General features: G+C 46.4%; 1 protein-coding gene across 1 annotated transcript in view; it reads right to left on the bottom strand.

The window, feature by feature from the left end:
* The window catches only part of PTP4A3 (protein tyrosine phosphatase 4A3), a 39,528-nt gene extending 32,037 nt beyond the window's left edge, over window positions 1-7,491 (bottom strand). Inside the window, exon 1 of the mRNA XM_065753643.1 lies at window positions 7,364-7,491. The gene's annotated coding sequence lies outside the window, so the exon portion shown is untranslated. The remainder of the gene's footprint in view (window positions 1-7,363) is intronic.
* Between the last annotated feature and the right edge of the window lie 13,639 nt (window positions 7,492-21,130).

Below are 21,130 nucleotides of genomic sequence, written 5' to 3'. Positions count from 1 at the left end.
AAGAACAAGTCCCCTTTTTATAGCGTGTTGTATGCTGGCAGCAAGCCTGTAAATGAGAAGGAATTCATAGAGGAGCAACAACAACAACAACAACAAAGCCTAAGGGGCTGGAGGGATTAGTTTGGGAGTGAGAAAGGAGAGAGCTCAGTGTGTGGTCTGATGGATGTGAATTGCGGATGGGAGCCTGGACCCCGCCAAGAGCAAGGACTGCACCCACTGAGCTCTCATCCCATGCAATCTGAAGTTCTCTGCCATTTCTCTGCTCTGTCTTTAAGTAGATGTGTTTCTCCCATCTCCATGCACAGTAATATGAACATGATCATTAATTTAAAGGCGCTGGAGTGAAGAACAGCTAGGTGAAAGAATAGAAAAGGAGTTCACAAAGAATTGTACAAACTTGGTTTGAGCCGTAAGAAAGGTGGAAAATTCTGCTGCAGTTGGGTTTGCAGCATGGTTTGAACCCAGACAAGCTCAGCTCATCCCCAGAGTGCTCTGAGCAGCAACACACAAGGCAAAGATTATGGGGACACAGAGGAGCAAGTGTGGACTGAGCCCTGCTGTCAGCATCCCTATTATTTGGGGATATCAGGTATCCATCTGCATGAGGTCAAGAAGAATTTTCCCACCTGCTGACTAAAAACCCCATTTTTCTGCCTACAGAACAAGCTGCAATCCAGCACTGAAAGGGTGCTGAAGAAAAGGGAGGCAAAGGCTGGATGAAACTCCCCTCAAATGCCCCCAGACTCCACCTTAAAAAAAAAAAAAAAAGAAATTGGGACAGCAGAGGTTACTGCTTTGGTATGAGAATTTTCAAGAGCATGAGAAAATAAATAAATAAATAAAAGGACCACATTGCTCCAAAGTTCATTCTTTTCTTCTCTTTTTTTTTGTTTTGTTAAGCAAGCTTTAGGGGCTCTGGGAGAGTGAAGCACGTTGCAAAGTTTGTTTTCTGTTGTGCCCACGTTACCAAGCAGTGCTGCCTGAGGAATGCGTGGCAAAGGGGCACCCAGCCCATGGGGACGAGTGGGGACAGGTATGGTGGCAAAGTGAGGGCCATCGAGCCCTGTGGGCAACACCTCCAACGCTCAGTGTGTACTCAAGCATAATGCAAGCTGTGCTTCCAGCAGCGCTTTGGTGCACTGCTCGTGAAACTGATAAACAAAAATCATGATACATACATATAAATATCAGTATATACTTTATAAATAATGGCGTATAGAAAATGCTTTTAATGTAGAATCTGAGATGATCAAACCAATTCCCCTGACTCGCTTCCCCGCCGTGCCAGGGTGCAGCACAGCAGCTCCCAAAGTCCTCTCCGGAAAAGTTCAAACCCTCAAATACTTGAAATTGCTCTCAGAGGGAATTTATTTTAAAGCTGCTTTAATGGCAGCTGGGAATTACCATGGAGGCACTTTGCTCTGCAATTTCCCAGCTGCTGACCCCATTCACATCAAGGGGCCCCTGGTGGCTGCCCAGATCAGGGAAATGCTGAGTTGGGATCGCCCCAACTCTCATCTTAATTTCCCCTTGCTCCTGCAATGGAAAGGCTGCTTTGCATGGAAGAAGCAAGAAAAATTAACTCCCAGACCCAGCAATTAAATATGAGCTCACACAGCTTGGATGCAAAAGTCTCTTTAAACACAAGTGAGCTGAAAACTGCATCCATGTAGCTTTCCTGGACTCAAAGAAGAGCTTTGAGGCTGCAACCCTCCAAAAAACAAGGCAGTTGAGCCCTGCTCTGCATGCACCCTCAACTCCAAAACTCATCACATGGTTCTCATTCAGCTATTTGCCAGGAAGCATCTTGCTCTTTGTAAAAATTAATAATAATAAAAATAAAATGGATTACTGAGCAAAATCACTAGCATGAAGTCTGAGCTAGCAGCAGGTCCTGCGTGAAGACTGGAAGCCTTGGGAGATGCCACCACTGGGGCTGATTTTGCTCTTGCTAAATTCTATTGTCCCATTACTTACCCCATTGCTCAGTTAGGTTATGTGGAACTTCTTGACTCATCACCTGCACTGGGGCATCTCAGTTAACCCACTAGGGTGACCAGGAGAAGGAACCCTGGGATTGATCAGAGTTACGTTCAGGTGGAGACTAGTGATGAGAAGTGTCCCCCAAGGGTCTGTCTTGGGACCAGTACTCTTCACCATCTTTATCAATGACACAGATGCTGGGAACAAGTGCACCCTAAGCAAGTTTGCTGATGACATCAAGCTGAGCAGGGAGGTTCACACCACAGAAGGAAAGGATGCCATTCAGAGGGACCTGGACAGGCTTGAAAAGTGGACACCTGTGAACCTAATGAGGTCCAACAAAGTGCAGCATTTGGATTGGGGCAATCCCAGATATATGTACAGGAGAACTCATTGAGAACAGCCCTGTGGAAGACTTGGGGGTTCTCGCAGATGAGAAGCTTAACTAGAGCCAGAAGTTGTGGATGCTCTATCCCTGGAGGTGCTCAAGGCCACATTGGATGGGGTCCTTCCAACCAAGGCCAGTCTATGAGTAGAGATGCAGGCATGTGGGGTGGGTCTGTTGGTGTGTGAAGCACCCTCAAACCCTAAATTGGAAGGGCTGAGCTATGTGCAAGCAATGCTGACCGCAAGAACATTTGCAGCTGCCACATCCCAAAAAGCCACAGGCAATAGGGGCTGATAGCAACAGCCCCATGGCCCCATGCTGGCTTTTGTTCACTGCTGCCATGCTCGAAAGAGTTATGGAAAAACACAGCAGAAAGGAAAGGATTTGAGATGCAGATTGGAGCAAGGAAGGAAATTGCTTGGTGAGGAAGGAAGGGATGAAGGATATCAGTGTTTCCATTTTGGTGCAGGAGTCTTAAGGGTGCCACTGGAAGCACTTCTGACCAACTCACCTGCTCCCAGCAAGCTGATCCTACAAACCACAGCCAGGAGGGATGTTACTCCTGTCCAGACACATGTTTCAGAGACACTTTATCATCAAATAGGAACACACAGGGGACTCCCAAATCCAAGCTGGGAGTTGGGGATGGCTCTGGCTCTGCAGGTGATAATACTAAAAAGTCATCAAATATACTCATTCAATGCACTGCAAGGAAAAAAATGGGAAAAAACGAGCCTATATTCAGGCAAGTAAATACAAACTACTTAAAAAAATGTAGAATCATCAAGGTTGGAAAAGACCATTAAAATCACTTAAGTCCAATGGTCAAGCCAGCAGCACCATGCATCATAAAAGTGACTGCCCAGGAAAGAGGTGGAATCACTGTCCTTGGTGTTGTTCAAGAAAAGGATGGATGTAGCACTGAGGGACAGTTTATGCGAATGGGTTGATGGTTGGACTAGATGATCTTAGTGGTCTTTCCAACCTTAATGGTTCTGTGAGTCTATACTCAATAAACCAAATCCCTCACGAGGGACAGTGAGTGCACTCAAGTTCTTGACTGCAGCAACACAGCAGGTGCAGGGACTGAGTTACTTCCCTCAGCACTTAAAGGAAAAAATTAAAAAAAAATAAAAAGGGGACATAGGGAGGGCGAAGGGCTTTACAATCAGCTCTCCCCCACTCCAAAGGCTGCCTAGATCTGTTCTTCCCCAGCACTGGGCTGTCAGGGCACTTGTTTCCCCCCCCCACCCCCTTTGCAATGTGATAATGCATCAGTGCTGCCAGCTCCCAAGTTAAACATCTTATTAACTGCAGTGACGTAAAGAGGAAATCGCCAGGAACTATCACAGAGATGAGAGGGGACACATTTGCCATTGATTGGGCATGATAGCACAGCAGGGAGATCCATGCGTGAAAGGCATTTGACCCTTCCTTCCCCCCACCCATGTCATGGGAAACAAAACCTGACATTCAACCAGCGCAGAGACGAGAGGGGAAAAATTATTTCTTTACCATAAAACTACTTGCCTTCCTGAAAATCATTTGGATGCAGAGCTGTGTGCATCTGCAGCCAGCCTCCGTCACAGCCGTCTGTCGCTCCTGTTTGGAAATCAGACTTTTGGGGGGATGGGGGGGGGGGGAAAGCGGAGGGGAAGGAAAGAAGAAGCTCTGTTGCAGCCGACGAGCTGCAAGAGGCTGTTGGCAAAGTGGTCCAGTGATCATCTGAAATGCAGACGGTCACGTGAGGAGCTGTCTGCAGCTCCAGCGCAGCCCCAAGAAGTGCACACGCAGCACTTCCCCACCCAGCCGGCGGTCCCCGGCTTTCAGTCTGCAAGGTGACCCTGTGCTTTGCACCGGAGACATACGGACAACACCCAGCTCCTGCTCGGAGAGATGGATTTCCCTCTGTTACCATCTTTTTTTTTTCTTTTTTTGCTTTAATTTTCACCCAAGGCATCATTCCACATCCAAAGGGCTCTGAGTGCATCACCCACCAGTGCCGCACCTCCTCCAGCACCAAACCAGCAGCAAAAGTCCATCTGCAAAAGTTGCTCCCCCCCACCCCCCCAGCTGACAAATCCCAGTCTTTCACTCTGCAACGATGACTTTTTGTCCATATAAATCAGTGCTCAGCTCCAGAGAAGCACTGCATTGCATTGCACTAAAGTCAGGCAGATGCAGTTGGACTAAAAAAAGAGCATGAGTTGTGCATATCTTCTCCTCCTTTTTTTAATTTTTTTTTTTAAGGCAGATTGCCTTTCACGCTGAATATATTTATAGATTTATAGGTAGGGCTGTTGAAATTTTAAGGGCTCCTTGCCACAGGAATCCGGGCCCTTCTCGTGTTCATGAAGTGGTATAACCACATGAAAATGGGACTGTAATGGAGCAACGGGTGCTGATCGCCTCCATCCATCGGGGATAAAATTGGAGGAAAAATAAATAAGCAATCAAGCAGTAAAACTTATTGTTTCCATTCAGGATGCAGACGAGGATGCCTAATAGGTGGGACAGTCTCACACACAGCCTGGAAGCCCCATACTCCCAACCCCAAAGTTGGTTGTTTTCCTCCACAACAGCACGTTATGGGTAAAAAAATAGGCAAAGAAATCCTATTTTTTTCACTTAGGCTATAAAAACACATCCAGATGCTAACCTTGGATTTCCCTATAGTGTAGCAGCATGCAGCTACTTAAGACAAAACCCAAGCTGTAATTAAAGTTATTGATAGGAGCTAATGTTTACTGCTGGTTATTTTGATAACAAGGGCTGCTAGACCTTAAGGTACTGATTTCCTTCCTACTGATTTTACTGATTTTTTCTGATAATTAAGCTGGAAATGGGGCTAGAAGTGTTTGTTTGTTTTTCAATGTTTTTTTATAGGCACTTGTACCTCAGATCAAAGGAATTCACTTTACAGGCTGATCCTAGAGGATGCTGCTCGGCAGACAGATGCGGCACTGAGGGATGTCTGTTAGTGGGCATGGTGGGGTAGGATTGGACTAGATGATCTCAGTGTGGTCTTTTCCTCCTTAATGATTCTGTGAGTGAGCACGGTGGTGATGGACAGATTTGATATTAAAGGTCCTGTCCAACCTTAACCAGTTCTATGATCAGGAACTACCTGGAAACCAATGTGTGATTTCCAGTTATTGAGATACACACAAAAATGAAACTAAAAGAGTATTAGTGAAAGAAGGTGGTTACACCATATAACCTCATGAGGTCCCTTCCAACCCCAACCACTCTGGGGTCCTGCAGAAGGTTTTAGCTTTTGCAAGCAGAGCTGACAGGGCTCTGGTGACAACTATTTTCAGCCCCATGCAAACATAAGTATCACCTTCCAGAGGGAGTAGATTTCAGTGCAGAGCACTCACCAAAGGGTAAAAGTCGCTTCCTCCACCTGCCCAAGTGCCAAATCTGACAGCAGCTGCTGGCATCTGACATCTCCAAAATGCAGCTCTGCTGATGTTGCAATACCCTTTGCATGCACCTGGACGGTTAACTATACAAAGCCTACTGATAACACAAGATTAACCCTCCTGGGCTGTATATAGTTAACAGTGCTGAATGCTGGTGGGTGTACAGATCCCCCAGCTTTAAACCCACCTGCAGCCGTTCACTGCACACTGTTAGCAGCAACCTGACCCCAAAAAACAGGAAATATTATAACTGCAGTAAACAAACACTGGGTAGGGAGATCCGTATCTATCATCTACTACACATTTACCCAAAATACACCTTCCCTAACGCTATCAATAAATAACATGACTTCTTAGAGGCTCTGCTTGGTTGCTGATCCTTTCTCAGCAGGAAGGATGCCAGGCTTGCGCAAAGAGCCAACCCAACAGCTCCAGATGCCCCATTTACGTTTCAGCTCCTGTGAGCAGGAAGACAAGGCTGTAACCAAATTAACTGGAAACTGGCAGCAGCCTGCCAGATTCCAGCTCATTGCTGCTATTAGCAATCCCAATCCCAAGCAATATCCACCTTATTTAGTGTGGAGAAAGACACTGCAACCCCTCACAACCAATCCAACTGACGCTGTTTTATGCAAAGAGACAAAACGAGCACTTCAAGGGAGCGTATACTTGTCCCTAGCAACATGGAGTTCTGCGTGGAGCTGCCTTGGTGGTGCAGAGCAACACGCACAGCCCCATTAGGATAGGGGGCTGTAGTGTGCAGCCCTGCACGTGGCCTCCTTGGGGCTGTTGCACTGATACAGCATCGTGCATGAAACCTCAGCTGCTTTCACGACCACCGCTCTGCGCATGATCTTCTCCATCCCCCAGCAGTGCTACTGCACCATGCAACACCGTACAAGACCCCCACTACCCCTCCTCCCCCTCCCCCCTTCCCGGCTACTGCACCGTGCAATGCCATACATGACCCCCTTTTACCTCCTCGCTGTTACTGCACCGCGCAGCACGGTACTTAACCCGTTTTATTCCCCACCTTCCAGGGTTACCGCACCTTAGAACGCGGTGCTCGACCCCCCTGCACCCCTCCCACGATTAGCGCACCGTGCAATGCGGTGCTATCCTTCCCCCAGGGCTACAGCGCCGTGCAATGCGTGTACGACCCCCCCCCCCCCTCAGTACCACACCCATGCTTACTGCACTGTGCAACGCCTGCACGTCCCCTCATGGCTCCTGCACCACGCGAGACCACCCCCCACACTTAACACCCGTTTCCGAAGTGCACCGCAGCGCTCAGCGCCCACGCCCGCCGTAACAACGGAGCGCGGCCTCCCCACCCCCCCAACCCCACGCCACGACTGCGCCGTGCGGGCGAGACGGCTCCGTTCACCGCTTCCCCCGCCACGATCGCCCCACGCCGCGTGGAGAGGCCGCAACACGCGGTCTGCTTCCCCCCCTCACCCCCCTCCCCTTCCCGCCCCAACCACCACCCCATCCGGCATTGTTGCGCCCCCACGTGCCTCGCCGCCTCCGTCCTCCAGTTCCCCGCGGTTCCCCGGTGAGCACCGACCTGCTGCCCGCCCGGCTCCAGCTCCGGCCGCGCCGCCCCGCTCGGCCCCGCGCCGCCCACTCCGCTCCGCACCCGCACATGCAGCCGCCGCCGGTACCGCTCCGCCGCCGTTCCTTCTCCCGCTGGTCCCGAGCCGCGCGCGCGCGCGCAGCAGGCCACGCCCCCTGAGAGCCGCGCCCCCTGCCTGGAGTCACGTGGCCGCGGGAGAGCCAATGGGGAGTAAGGGGAGGTGGAGGGGTGGAGAGAAGTGGGCGGGGATACGTGGTGGTGGGCGTGGCGATGGGGGCGGGGTCATGGGGGATAGGGGATGAAGTTTGGTCAAGAGTGAGGCAGAGGGGTGAGGGTTGGGATCACGGGGGAGCGCGGGAAATTGGTGTGGGTTGTGGGGGGGGGGGTGCGCTCCGTTCCTGCTGACCGCGACTGTGTGGTTCGGGTGGGTGAAAAGCTGGGCATGAGCCAGCAGTGCGCTGTCATAGCCCAGAAGACCAGCGATATCCTGGGTTGCATCAACAGAGAGGTGGCATCAGGGGAGGGGGAAATAATTCCCCTTTGCTCTACCCTTGTATGGCCCCATGAGTACTGTGTCTAAGCTTGGAACACCCTCCTGTGTAAGGAAGATGAGGAGCTGTTGGGGTGAGTCCAGAAGAAGTACAAGAAAAGCACGTCTCCTGTGATGAAAGACTGAAGGAGCTGGGCTTGTTTAGCCTGGAGGAGAGAAAGCCCTTGTGAGACCTCAATATGGCATTCCAGTACTTGAAGGGAGCTTGCAAGCAAGACGAGGATCTACTTCTTACATTAAATAGTAGCAAAGGTACCAAGGAGAATGGCTTTAAACTAAAGGAGGAGATATTTAGGTTAGATGTTAGGAAGAACTTCATTCAGAGGGCTGTGAGGCACTGACACAAACAGCCCGGAGAAGCTGTGGGTGCCCCATCCCTGGAGGTGTTCAAGGCCAGGTTGGATGGGGTCCTGTGCAACCTGATCCAGTGGGTGGCAACCCTGCCCCTGGCAAGGGATTATGAAGATGATACTTCAGGCCCCTTCCAACCCAATTCATTTTATGTTTCTGTGATTCCTAGCATAAGTAGCTGCCTTAATATTTGAAGAAGGAAATTGAAGCACATACGACTTCAGTGCCAGTGGCCTCTTTTCATTTGTTTCTAATTTACTGCAGGCTTCTTCTAGCGAAACTCGTTGCTCAAACAGCCGAAAACATGGTGGCCTTTGATGGTATGGTATGCTAGGCCTCTTTGGGTGGGACAGGCAGTTCGTTCTCAGAAGTTGTACTCAAATACAGAGAAACCAGAACTGTCCAGGAGCTTTACATTTCTGAGAACAAGTTTCATTAAAGGGGTCAGGAGGCTTCCTCCTCAACTCAGGGCCAATCTACAAGTTCTCTGTCAAAACCTGAGAATGTCTCATCTGGCATCTCAGTGTTTCTAGAGGGAGAAAAGAGACGGTTCAGAATTTCTTAATGCATCACACACACAAGAATTACTAATAAAAGATAGTTTTCCCAAGCTTTCTTGTTGCAGTGAGTCTTAAGTGACCACAGTGTATGTGGATAAGGATATAGAATGGTTCCTTTGCTAAAACTTTTGAAGCTGTTGATGAATTTCAGGGGATGTTGGGTTTTGGCAGGTTTGAAAGTAGGCAGCTGGATAAAAGGGATATCCATCAGCACACCTACCTCTCTCCTTCCCCTCTCAAGAGAGGCATAGCATAAGCTTAACCTTGATGAGACATCAGCAAATTCACACCTTACAATTCAACTTTGCTGAAAAAGGAAACAAAACTGTTACTTCCTTTGCTATCACCGTTTGGGTTTTGCACTTTGATTCCCTGCTACATTTTCTAAGTGAGGAAAATAATCTGTTATTCACATCAACTTTTATAACAATATACTCAGAGCGTGTCTTTTGGCAATGCAAGGACCATAGCACTCCTGCTAGTGCTGGTGATGCTAGAAATGACTGAGAAAACTTGAGAATGCTTTCTTTAAAAAAAAAAAAAAAAAAAAAAACCAACTGAAACAAACAAACAAACCAACAGCACAAAGAAAAACAACTTTGCAGCTCCTTTGCTTCGGTATTTTTGGTGAAATGCTTTCTTGTTAAAACAGCATGACCCTTTTTCCTTCCATGGGGTTTCCCAGGCATGATGGGGGAACTGCGTTTGGCTCCAAGGGAATGTGTTTGTTTTACTGTTTGTGAATATGATCTGCCTGCCTTCCTTTCAGATGCAGCAAATGCCAGTAATCTGTTTTTATTTAGTTGAGAACCTGAGAGTGCTGTTTGGCAGGCTGTTCTTTACTTACCATTTGAAATGTCACATGGCAAATTCAAGCACTCGAGTGCAATCTCAGCTTGAGAGCTCTGGCAAAAGAAAAAGGGGAACAGCATGAGCCTCCTGCACGTCTCAGAAGTGCCCGCAAACATCAAAATTTGGTCCTTCTTTCATGGAATAAGCTGAAGTCTTGCTGGGCATGAGTTTCTTGGCCAAGGGTACAAATTCATACTGGTTGTGCTTCTGCTCTTTGGTGGGTCCCATCTAAGCTGAAGGGGAAATGGCGACATTAAAAATTGATATGTGGAACACCTTCAGGTCTCTTGGCAAGCCTGAATTCATCTTCAGCCAACTCACTTCTCTATATTTTAGAAAAACAGACAGAGAAATGTTTCTGCAATCAGGTCACTGCCTTAAGAGGATCAAATAGGCTTCATGTTAGCTGTAATTTCCTGAATTTGAGTGGATTTGCAGCAGAAATATCGACAATCTCCTGTGAACGTTAGCATCCTTGAGCACAGTTTCCAGCATAATGCACTGAAAAGCGATGTGGGAGGATTGTAACCTCTGTGTGGATGCTAATCCCAGAGGACTGTATCTGCCTTAGAGTTAGTGGAAAGCCTGGCTGTGTTTTCATGTGTGCTTGTGGAAGGGCTTGTATTACAGCTTGAACACCTGCTCACATCAAGTCCGTGCAGCCACCATGTTTTCTGAAAGGATGGTAACAGCACCCATGCACCTGCTTTGTCTGAGTTTCTGTAATCATTTTTTTCCATGGTACTTCTGTCATTTCCATTTCAGCTGAATGCAAAAGCTTTCTTTGAGTCAGGGTACTGTAACACATCAGTGATGGAAAAAAATTGCTCTATCTTTTTTTGCCACTTGCAGAGAATACTTCTCATAGCTGCTGTGTTAGAGGAAAGCGGCAGGAAAATGGTAATTCCAGTTTGGAAAGGATGCAGAAGAAACAACTCCAGAGTAGGATGTGAAACATGGATTCCTGATAGGTCAGTTCCAATGTTTCAACACTAATTGCTCCTTCTCCTCTACTAATTGTTTTAAGTAAACAAGTTCTCTACCTTCTCTACACAAGTACTTTGCTGCTGCTTTGTTGGAGGAGTTAACACATGGTGTTCCACTGGGATTTCCACATCTGGATGAGGTTTCTAGTTAGTAGACAGACATCATGTTCACCTGTGTTACAAACAATCTGGTTTTCTCCAGCTTGCAGAGCTCTCAGAACCTGCTGTGCAGTGACTGGTGAGTGCTTCTTTCTGGGAGAGCTGAGCAAGCTAGAATATATATATATACATATGCAAAAGTTATGATTAAAATGTAGGTATTATTGTGTTGGTTTGTTTTTACTTAAATTAAATTGGCTTTTTTATTTTTTATTTATTTTTTCTTCCAGGAAAGGCTGAAAATTGAACATTTACCCGTTCATGAAGAGTCATTCAGTAGCTGGACCAGCACATGAAGTTCACTTGAAGGCACTGACTAATTGAGTTGTATTCAGCACATGAGTGAAACTGAAGTTCACTCATACGTGTTACAGCCTTTCTTTTTCCCACACTCACCAAAACCTTATTTGCATACATCATAGATTCTGTGGGTATTAATAGCTCATGAAGACTTCAGAATAGAAAGAGCTAGGCCCAGGCACTAAGAAGTTTCATTTGCATTTTGGAGAGATGGGAGAGGCTATGCAGGGATCATTGCTATGGCTTGATAACCTCCTTGCTACCATCCAATGCAGCTGTGGCTCAGTCCTTCTTGCTGAGGCACATGGCATAGTCCAGAGCTTTTATTTTTGTCTGAGAACTTGGTTACATCTTTGCAACGTGGAATGGTATTTTAATCACATCAGAGAAGGCAGGATGGGTCTCCCAGGGCAGGGCTTCTTCCCCTGTGGTCCCTGCTCTATTGGTGGTCTCCAGCATGCCTGAATGTGGTCTGCAAATTGTTTGCAAATAAAAAAAAAACAACAAAAAAACCCTAAGCTGTACACATGCATACAGAAGCTGTTCCCATGCCAGAAAGAGACACCAATCAGAAAGGAGGTAGCAAAGGAGTAATAGTAATAGATAAAAATCTTGAGTTCTGCATCTTGGTGGCAGTCCCTGTAGTCATGCTACATGCAGCTGTCCTCAAGTTTTGTCCTTTTTTTCATTCCAGATGATGAAGTGGTCCTTTGATTTAAGGAAGTTGTTGAGGTGCAGCTGTTTGCTCCATCTCTACCCCACTTCATCTGGCACTTGGAAAACTTGGTACGTGCTGCAAGAGCCCTTCTCACTGCCCAAAGTTACCTGCAACCAACTATTAGATTAGCCTTTCCCTTAGTAAAGGACAAGCTTGCATAATTTTCCTTGTATGATGAGCAGCAGTGCCTTCTTTCTATCTCACACACAAGCATCCAGACTCAGTCACACTTATGGAAAGGACTATTCTGTGTAACAAGCTCTACATGGGAGAGCAGACAAGTCCTAAGGGCATGATACTATTGGTGTGGAAGGGATAGGGTGTGCCCCAGGCTGATAGAGAAAACGACAAGTGTGCTGAGGAGGAATGACTGACATGCCGGAAGGCTGTGCTGCCAGTCAGTGAGACCTGTACAGGCTGGGGAGTTGGGCAGAGAGGAAGCAGATGAGATTTAACAAGAGCAAGTGTAGAGTCTTCCACCTAGGAAAGAATATCTGCATGCACTGGTACAGGCTGGGGGGTGATCTGCTGGAGTAGAGCACTGAGGAGACGGACCTGGGGGCTGTGGAGGATGACAGGTTGGCCATGAGCCAGCAGTGTGCCCTGGTGGCCAAGGCCAATGAGATCTTGGGGTGCATTAAAAAGAATGTGTCCAGCAGGTCGAGGGAGGTGATTCTACCCCTCTACTCTGCCCTGGTGAGGCCTCACCTGGAGCAGGCTGCCCAGAGATATTGTGTAGTCTCCTTCTCTGGAGACATTCAAGACCTGCCTGGACGCCTACCTGTGCAACCTGGTATAGGGAGCTGCATTGGCAAGGGGGTTGGACTAAATGATCTCTAGAAATCCCTTCTAGCCCCTACAATTCTATGATTCTGCAACTAGAAAAGGGTGAGAAAAATGGAGCTCAGGTATATCTGTGCCTTGGAGGAGTTTCTTGCTTGGTTTCATGTGAAAATAAAAACAAAAACAAACAACAACAAAAGGGTGCTTCATTTATTTTGGTCAGGGTAACTGAAAAAGGTTTTCAAAATGTGCTGCTGAACATTGAGTGGGGGAAAGGAATTTGTCCGTCTTCATTTTATGGTCTGATTTTTGGGTGGTCCTGTGTAGAGCCAGGAGTTGGACTTGATGATCCTTATGGATCCCTTCCAACTTGAGATATTCTGTGATTCTTAACTGGGTTACCAGATGAATGCCAAATAACTTGACCTGGCACAATTCAAAACCAACAGAGTCCTGAATCTGTACATGGTATAGAAACCTGGCCCTGGCTCTTAATTCTCCTACAGGATCTGTAGGATCTCACTTGGTGAAGCAAGTGCTCATCCCTTTAGAGATGCTCTTGATACAGACAAAAGCACTTTGCTGAAGTTTCGCTTAGGCCACATCGGCAATAGGTTAGGTGAAGTCCAGAACTTTGGTAAAAAGGAACTGGCCTTCTGAAGGAGGCTTGGTTGTGCTCAGTGATGGATATGATGTAAACTCATAGTTCTTGTAGTGATGGAGTCAGGGGATAGATGAATCCGTTTGCAGTTGGGAGCATGGGAGCTGTGTTTCTTTTGCAGAAGTGCCTCTGTGGCAATCCACCACTTTTCCAGGAAAAGACTGTGACTTTTTTAAGCTTATTAAACTGGAGAAATTCCTTCTTTCAGTTCTGTTGGATCCTGCTTTGATGCTGGTGCTGGCAGCAGGGAGGCCAAGCCTCCCACTAGTTTCCTTTCCATTTTAAAGAACAGAGGTTAAGTGACTTTCCCAAGGTCATGTAGGAAATCAATAGGGCAGCAAGCTGGTCATGAGGACATCCTCTCTCCAGAATTCAAGAAGACCTGGATAAGAGGTACAGAGAAAGAAGGGGACTTGGCCAAGTTTGGAGGACCATCCCACATCCTCAGGCAGAAAGATTATCACATATTTCCCGCACCTCCACTGCAAAATGTGAATGGGAAGGGGTGTGTGGGGGAAATGAGCCGGTTGCTATTAATTCAATTGAGCTTGACTGGACATGCACAAGCAATCTGGAGAAGGAAATAATTCTAGTTCTGTCTGGTTCAGCAGAAACTCCACCCACTGAAGCTTTCCGGCAGGAAATCAAGTTACAAACATTACATGATCTGAGCAAATTCTCATACACTGATCCTACCCTGGGGACAGGACACTTCTGCTAGATGCTTATTGAGGCTGAAGTTTTAGATATCTTAACCCTTTCTGGAGTATCACTGAGAGCATCTCATTTTCTAGTGCCGTCCAGAAATTGCGAGCGATAAAAAGAATGGATTAACGATTTTTGGGGTTGTGCCTCATCAATAAAGAGATCTTGAAAGCTATCTTTATGTGAAGGAAAGAAGGGAAGGGCTGGGGCGTCTTTCTTCTGCTTGCTTTTCCTCCTGAAAAATTGAGATCTGTCGACAATATGTTTCCTGGTACACCCTAAAGATGACCAGAAAACGTGTGGTTTCTGGCACCAGCCTGACCATGCAAGTGAAACCTCTCAACGGAGACTGTTTCAGACCCATTGTTTTGTATGAACATAAATGCCTGAGAAACAATAGGAGAAAAGCTGCCATGGTAAAAAATCAGACACCTACTGCTTTAGCTAAGGGTTAAGATAAATTGTGGTCTGCACACTGAAATGATATAATGAGCCTTAAGGAAGTAAACACTGACACTTGCTAATAGCCCTGAGATTTAAAATGAAAAAGCAAAGAGAAGAAGGCAGCCTTTCTTTTTCACCGGAAACAAAAAGGAGCACGGCTCTTCTTTTTATCCAGTTGCCAGCAGAGCAGACGCACGTCTGACATTGAGAATGGATGAAAGGTGGAAACTGCCTGTAGTGATAGCATGACTGCTTTTCACATGATGCTTTTCTGGGGACTTGTGGCCTTTTGTGGAAGGTGGGGATGGCCCCTTCCTGCCACTCTTCACCATGTGCCATGTCTCAGGTTTTCTTTTTGTTCATCTGAGACGTAGAACATCTCTTGATGAAGGTCACAGCTTTGATCCCTGTGGCTCGCTCTTGTGTTTATAGCCATTATTAGTAACATCAGCTCGTGCATGCACTTCTCGCTGCTTGCCCTTGTCTGGCTGCAAGGGAGCAGGGGCAGGATAACAAAAGAAAGTATAAATAGTCTTTTTAAAAGCCTGTTAAATAGAAATAGACTTTTTAGGGAGGAGGAAGAAAGAATGAGGCATGTTGCCATAGAAACTGCCAATGGTTTATTTAAGAAGGGCAAAGAAACAAACACCACAAAAAGGCGAAGTCGAGACGGGCTGGAGGTTGCTGGAGGAATCTGTTGGGACACAGACAACATGGGGCCAGGTAAGAGCAGGGAGATTCTGCCAAAGCTGTGCTGAAAAAAATTTGTCCTGCTTTACCTTTTGCAATATGGTCTGGAAAATATTACTTTGAAATGTGTGTTTCTAGTTAGGGTTTTTCTTTGACGGGGGAGATAGGATGGAGTGTGGGGAAGTGTGTGAGAACAAATACCAGACTGATGAGATCATCAGAAGCAAAAGGTCATGTTACCTCTGAACCTGCTGGGGTGTAAAGTCCAACTCATGCTTTTGGTCATCTCAATGTTATAAAAATAGTAGCATACTGAAGTAGTATGAATACTGCTTTAATATTATTATCCCTGGAAACATTCAAGGCCAGGTTGGATAGGATCCTGGGCAACCTGATCAAGTGGCTGGCAACCATGCCCATGGCAGGGGAGCAGAACTAGGTGATCTTTCAGGTCCCCTCCAACATAAGCCATTCCATGATTATTTCTGCGGATTCAGAACGAAAGACAGCCTTGAGGTAGGCTGATCTGCCAAGTAGGCACAACTTTGATTTTGATCCTGCTCCTCCATCTGGTTCAAAGATTTTGAACATTTTTCTTTTCTCAGTTGCATTTCCACTCTTGCATTCTGTCTCTAAGGTCAGTCCACTGCAGCTTCCTCACTCATACCTCTAAGTTCCCATTCCTTAAATAAAGGTCAAAGTAAGCTTTAATCATAGAATCATAGACATTTTGTACTGGCAGAAACAACAAAGCCGTGCACTTCACAAGGCACTTTCACAGCATTCCTGGAAACAAGTAGCAATCAATTGGTCAAACAGTGCAAGGGCTTGTGTCCTCTTTGCATGGATTCTAGGTGCAGGGCTGCAAACTCCAGCTCAGAGCAGCCTGACCTTGCAAAGGACATATTCTTTGAAGAGATATTCTGGGCTGGACAGAGCAGGTCTGACTGGCTTTAGTGGTTGGACATGGTACTGTGCAAGCATTGCTCTGACCCTTAGAAGTAAGAGGTGCTCTGGGTGCTGGTAGATCATGCCCATGTTTGAGTCAGCTGTGTAGCTCTGAAGCTCTATCTCTGTTTTTCTGACCATCCCACAGACCAGTGCTGGTGGATCTTGGCTTACTCCTTCCTTCTGGATCTGCTTTTTCCTCCTGCAGAGGTGAGGGCTGTGTTTTTTGTTTTGTGCTCTGCCTCACAGATGTAAACTTTCTGGGAGTGGAGTATCTTCCCACTTGCTCTAGCAGTACTAATCACACTGAGAATCTGATCAGAGAGGTCTTTCAGGCACCTCCGGAATGTCTGCTATTAGAAACAGGACCCGAATGTCTTTTTCTATATGCAGGCTGTGCTTTGACATCAGTACCACTGAAATCATCTTCATTGTTCTTTCCTTTTTCCTGCAGGAAAGCTCTCACTGGGTCAGGAGCAAATACCAAGGGCTGAAAATGTAGAATAAAATCTGCACCTGGAATTGCAGGCATGATGGTTCCCAGAAACACCACAGTGGGACCATTCCACTCTCAACATTAAAGGCTCAAAGACCAGAAGCAACTTGAAAGTACCCACATTTCGTTTTTCTTTTTGCTGTTTTGTTTTTAATCTTGTTGTTTCTAAATCAGTGTAAGGATTTCCCCATGCTTGACTCATAATTTTGGAAACCTTGGGGCTGCTACTACTGAAAGGGTTCAAATGGCAGAGACCAATCTGCCCTGTGAGGAGAGATAAGAATTGCAGAAAATGCTGATTTCATCTCAAAATTGCACCAGCAACTCTATCAAGGAAAGGGAAACAATTGCAGAAAGCCTCTGGCCTCTCTGCTGTGGAAGGCAGGCACCATGGGCTTTCCCATCCTATTTGGCTTCATGACACGATTTAAAACAATACTGTCTGTGTTCATATAACAGGGAAGGAGACTGTTGGTTCAATTACTATCAGGAGGCTCCTTCCTCAGAGAGAAAAGTTTACAGTTCTTTTTAAATCACTGATTACGAGCTGAAAGGCCAATTTCTCCTTAGAGCAATCAAAAAAATTGTCCTTGGTTTCCTTCTCCAGCACTTCTCTGCTTGATACGTGCATTGCGACAGTATGACAGCTCCTGAGTGTTACTGATATCCAGGATGAAATCTGAAGCGTGGTTCAAAAGGCTGATGTCCTGGAAGCCCAGCAGTGGAGACACATTTGCCAAGGCATGGAAATGACTTCATCCAAAAAGGGCCCTCAGAAACCTGAGCTGGTTTCTGTGCAAAACCAAACCTACGGGTGGCATATTTAATCTTAGCTACTGAACTAAATTCTTTTTCTCCTCTAGAGCAAGAGGTGAATCAGAACCCAACTGCTCTTACTTTCTCCATTTCCCTGACCCTATGGAGAGTTATCCCACATGCCCAACCAGGCATGAGAAATTCAGGGTGAGCATTTTCAGAAGGTTTCACACAGCCTTTGATGTCTCTTAGCCTGGGAAATTGGTCCCCCTCCTGCTTCCCAGCTTGGAAGGTCTCACTCTGGTATCTGCAAGAGATAATGTTCCCTTATGCTGTCTGCACTCTGGGCCAGGCTGACTGCCTCTCCTCTCCAGGCCAGTAAAAGGGATATTTCCCTCCAGATATTGCAAGAGGGACCTGTCAGAGAGGCTTGAAGAGCTGGGCAGTCTGAGCCACTCCTCTATTCTCACAGAGATTGAGTTATGCCAGGCTTTGACCTAAGTGAAACTGCTGACGGTCACAGGGATTTGACTAATCTCCTTAGTTCGCTGTGAAATTTGTGATTCCTTTTAGGGAATAGAATTTTTTTTTTTTATGATTTTTTTTTCCCCCTTTGGGCTAACTTGCAAAGTAAAAATAAACCAAAGCCCGTGGTGGGAGATTAATTTCCTCCCAAACTCAGGAAGGGCAGTCAGTCAACACAAGATCCTCCTGGCCCATCCCAGGAGGATGCTGCTCCTGGGTTCATTCCTGCAGACAGCTGCTGTACAACCTTGCCATAATACTTCCTTCTCCAGTGCTTTGCTGTTGCTCCATGGGATCTGAATGCAGTCTGTGGGCACAGCCCAAGCCTTTTCATACCCTACTTATTCTGCAAGCAGCACTTCTCAGGGCAGGAAGCGGAAATGATGAAGTTCTAGTCACATGTGATCTATAGAATCATATAATCATTAAAGTTGGGAAAGACCTCTAAGATAATCAAGTCCAACCATCAAACATGACAACCATACCACTAAAGCATGTCCCTCAGTGCCACATCTCCATGTTTTTTGAACACTTCTGGGGATGGTGACTACCACTTCCCTGGGCGACCTTTCCAAATGCCTCACCACTCATTTTGAGAAGAAATTTTTCCTAATATCCAACCTGAACCTCCCCTCGTCTGTCTCTTATGGAAGTGGGAAACCACATCTCCCCAGGGATCAAACCTCTGTGGACTGATGAATAATTTTACCCACTCATGGTTTTCCTATCACTCCCACTTCCAGCAAACTCCTATCCTCTCCAGAATATCCTGAGTTGAAAGAGACCCAACAAGGATCATTGAGTACAACTCCTGTCTCCACACAGGACCACACCAAATTCAAACCCTATGTCTGAGAGCATTGCCCAAGCAGTTCTTGAACTCTGGCAGCTTGATGCCATGACCACTTCTGGTTTCTTACACATTCTAAACTCTCCAAACAGACCCCAAACTCATCGCAGGGTATTGTACCCTTGCACCTGAAGCACTGCAGATATGCTAGTCCACCTTCCATATGGAGGTTTGCATGTGGGTCTTTCTTTGTAGTCTCTTTGGTACACAATGCTAGGATTACTCAAATAATAAAGAACTAGTTGCTCACACAAATGCCAGAGCTGGGCTTGTTTTTGCTGTGCTCCAGGGGTTCCTGTTTCTAGACATTCCCATGAATTAAGCTGAGCAAGCTGGCAGGGGAGGAACAATCTCTGAATGTTGGCATGAAAAACCCTACCACAAATCCAACTGTCATTGTCCTCCTACTTTGAAAGTTTTAAGCCCTTCAATTAGGGAGAAATGACAATGCCCAGAGAGGGATTCCTTTGCTTTTATTTCAGCATCTGAAAGAGAGCTGTCTGACTTCAGATGAACCAGTCACTGTTGGCTCTTTTCATTTCCGATGCAGAGAAATAAGAAGTGTGAAACAAAGTGTGATTCAGTCTACAACAGTATCTAAGAGAGGTCGAGTGAATCATAGGCTATAAAATAAGATGAAGTTGCATGGCCAGGCATAAAAGTCTGCATTTTTGGAGTATAAATTTGAGAGAGATGAATTCCACTGGTATGACTCAAGTGGTCAGTCACACAATGCGATGACACACTGACCACGCTGAGTGATGCAGCTCTGATGTCATGACTTACCCTCATCCTTGACTCTTCTTCCTTGCAGTGTAAAGGTGAAACACTGTCCTGTTGATTCATTTCTTATCCCTTATCAGCAGGACTATGCAAAGAATGATTAAGGTGACCACTGAGCAAATGCTTGTCCTCTGGAGAAGCAGTTGTGGCCTTACCTTGGGCATCCATCTTGCTCTTTCCTGTCCTCCAAGACAAGGCAACTCTGAATTAACAGAAGTACTGAAGGGTAAAGTAATGTAAGAAAATCCTAGAATCATGGAAAATGGGTCTGAAAGGTAGGCATGGAGACATGATATAATCCACCCCAGAGCATGAGACTGTGCCTAGGTTTCTAATGCCAATCAATGCTTTCATTTCAAACAGAGAGACAATTTTGCTAGAATGGCATAGAGATTTTTCTGTGTGTTCCCTCATGTTTTGGATCTGTGTCCAGTGGCACATGTGGTTTATTGTGTAATGAGCAGCATTGCCTCCCTGTGAGCTGCAAAGCTGGGGATTTTATTCTCACAGTGCATTGCCAGAATTTTTTCTAAAGTTTTCCCTAGAATTCCCTGGTTAGGTTATCCCTAGAAATCTGGGAAGTAGGATTAATAGACAGCTGGGTCCTTCTTCTCTGAACTTCAAGGGCATGCCATTGACACCACACTGCTCTGGGACCCGCCTTCCCCAGTGGGAATCTGTTTCTCATTCCCTATGATATGTGACAATCCTCTGAATTTCAGATCTAAAGTAGATGTGCCAGACTGTGATGGGGAAAAATGCCTTAGGCAGGACAGATTGGAAGGAAGATGGCAAAGACCAGAGTCATGGGCATGTCTCTACCTCTCTTGCTTCTTTTAACAGGCAAAGGGGGGGACCATTGGAATTCTGAGCTAAGGACATGGAGAAACCATGCACAACCCTCTGGGGATGCAATTTCAGCTGTGCAGCTAATACCAGTGTACAGAGTAGGCAAATTGTGCTTGCTGTGGAGGAAGGACTACAGAACCTGGTTAGGTGATAAGCAGAATTGTTCAGAATGAGAATATAGCTTTGCAACCAGTACTAATCCTGAATACCAGACTCAAAATCAGATGTAACACACTGAACAAGAAGCATCTGGTAGGATCACAGAATTGAAGGGGTTGGAAGGGACCTCCAGAGATCATTGTGTCGACTCCCAGTGCCAAAGTAGTCTCTACATCAGGTTGCATAGGTAGGTGTCCAAAAGGGTCTTGAATATCTCAAGGGAAGATATTCCAGTGCTCTGTCACCCTCACTATGAAGAAGTTATTTCACATATTGATGCAGAACTTCCTATGCTCCATTTTAAGGCCTTTCCCCTTGTCCTGTCCCCACAGACCACTGAAAAGAGGCAGGCCATGTCCCTTTGTCTCCCAAATGTATGGAGATCCATTGGTGCTAAGCAGCTTGTAGAGGTAGCCATGTTTTCAGATGGAATTGAAGGTGACATCTTGAATTGTAGAATCATAGAATGGTTTGGGTTGGAAAGAACCTTTAAGATCATCTAGTTCCAACCCCCTCTGCTCTAGGCAGGGACACCTCCCACTAGACGGGGTTGCTCAAAGTGCCATCCAGCCTGCCCTTGAACACATCCAGGGAGAAGAAACCCACAACATCTCAGGGTAACCTGTTCCAGTG

Source organism: Cyrtonyx montezumae, unplaced genomic scaffold (assembly GCF_038088225.1).
Source record: "Cyrtonyx montezumae isolate F1298 unplaced genomic scaffold, pur_monq_1.0 scaffold_8, whole genome shotgun sequence".
Taxonomy (NCBI): Eukaryota; Metazoa; Chordata; class Aves; order Galliformes; family Odontophoridae; genus Cyrtonyx; species Cyrtonyx montezumae.
This window is presented reverse-complemented; position numbering and strand designations above follow the sequence as displayed.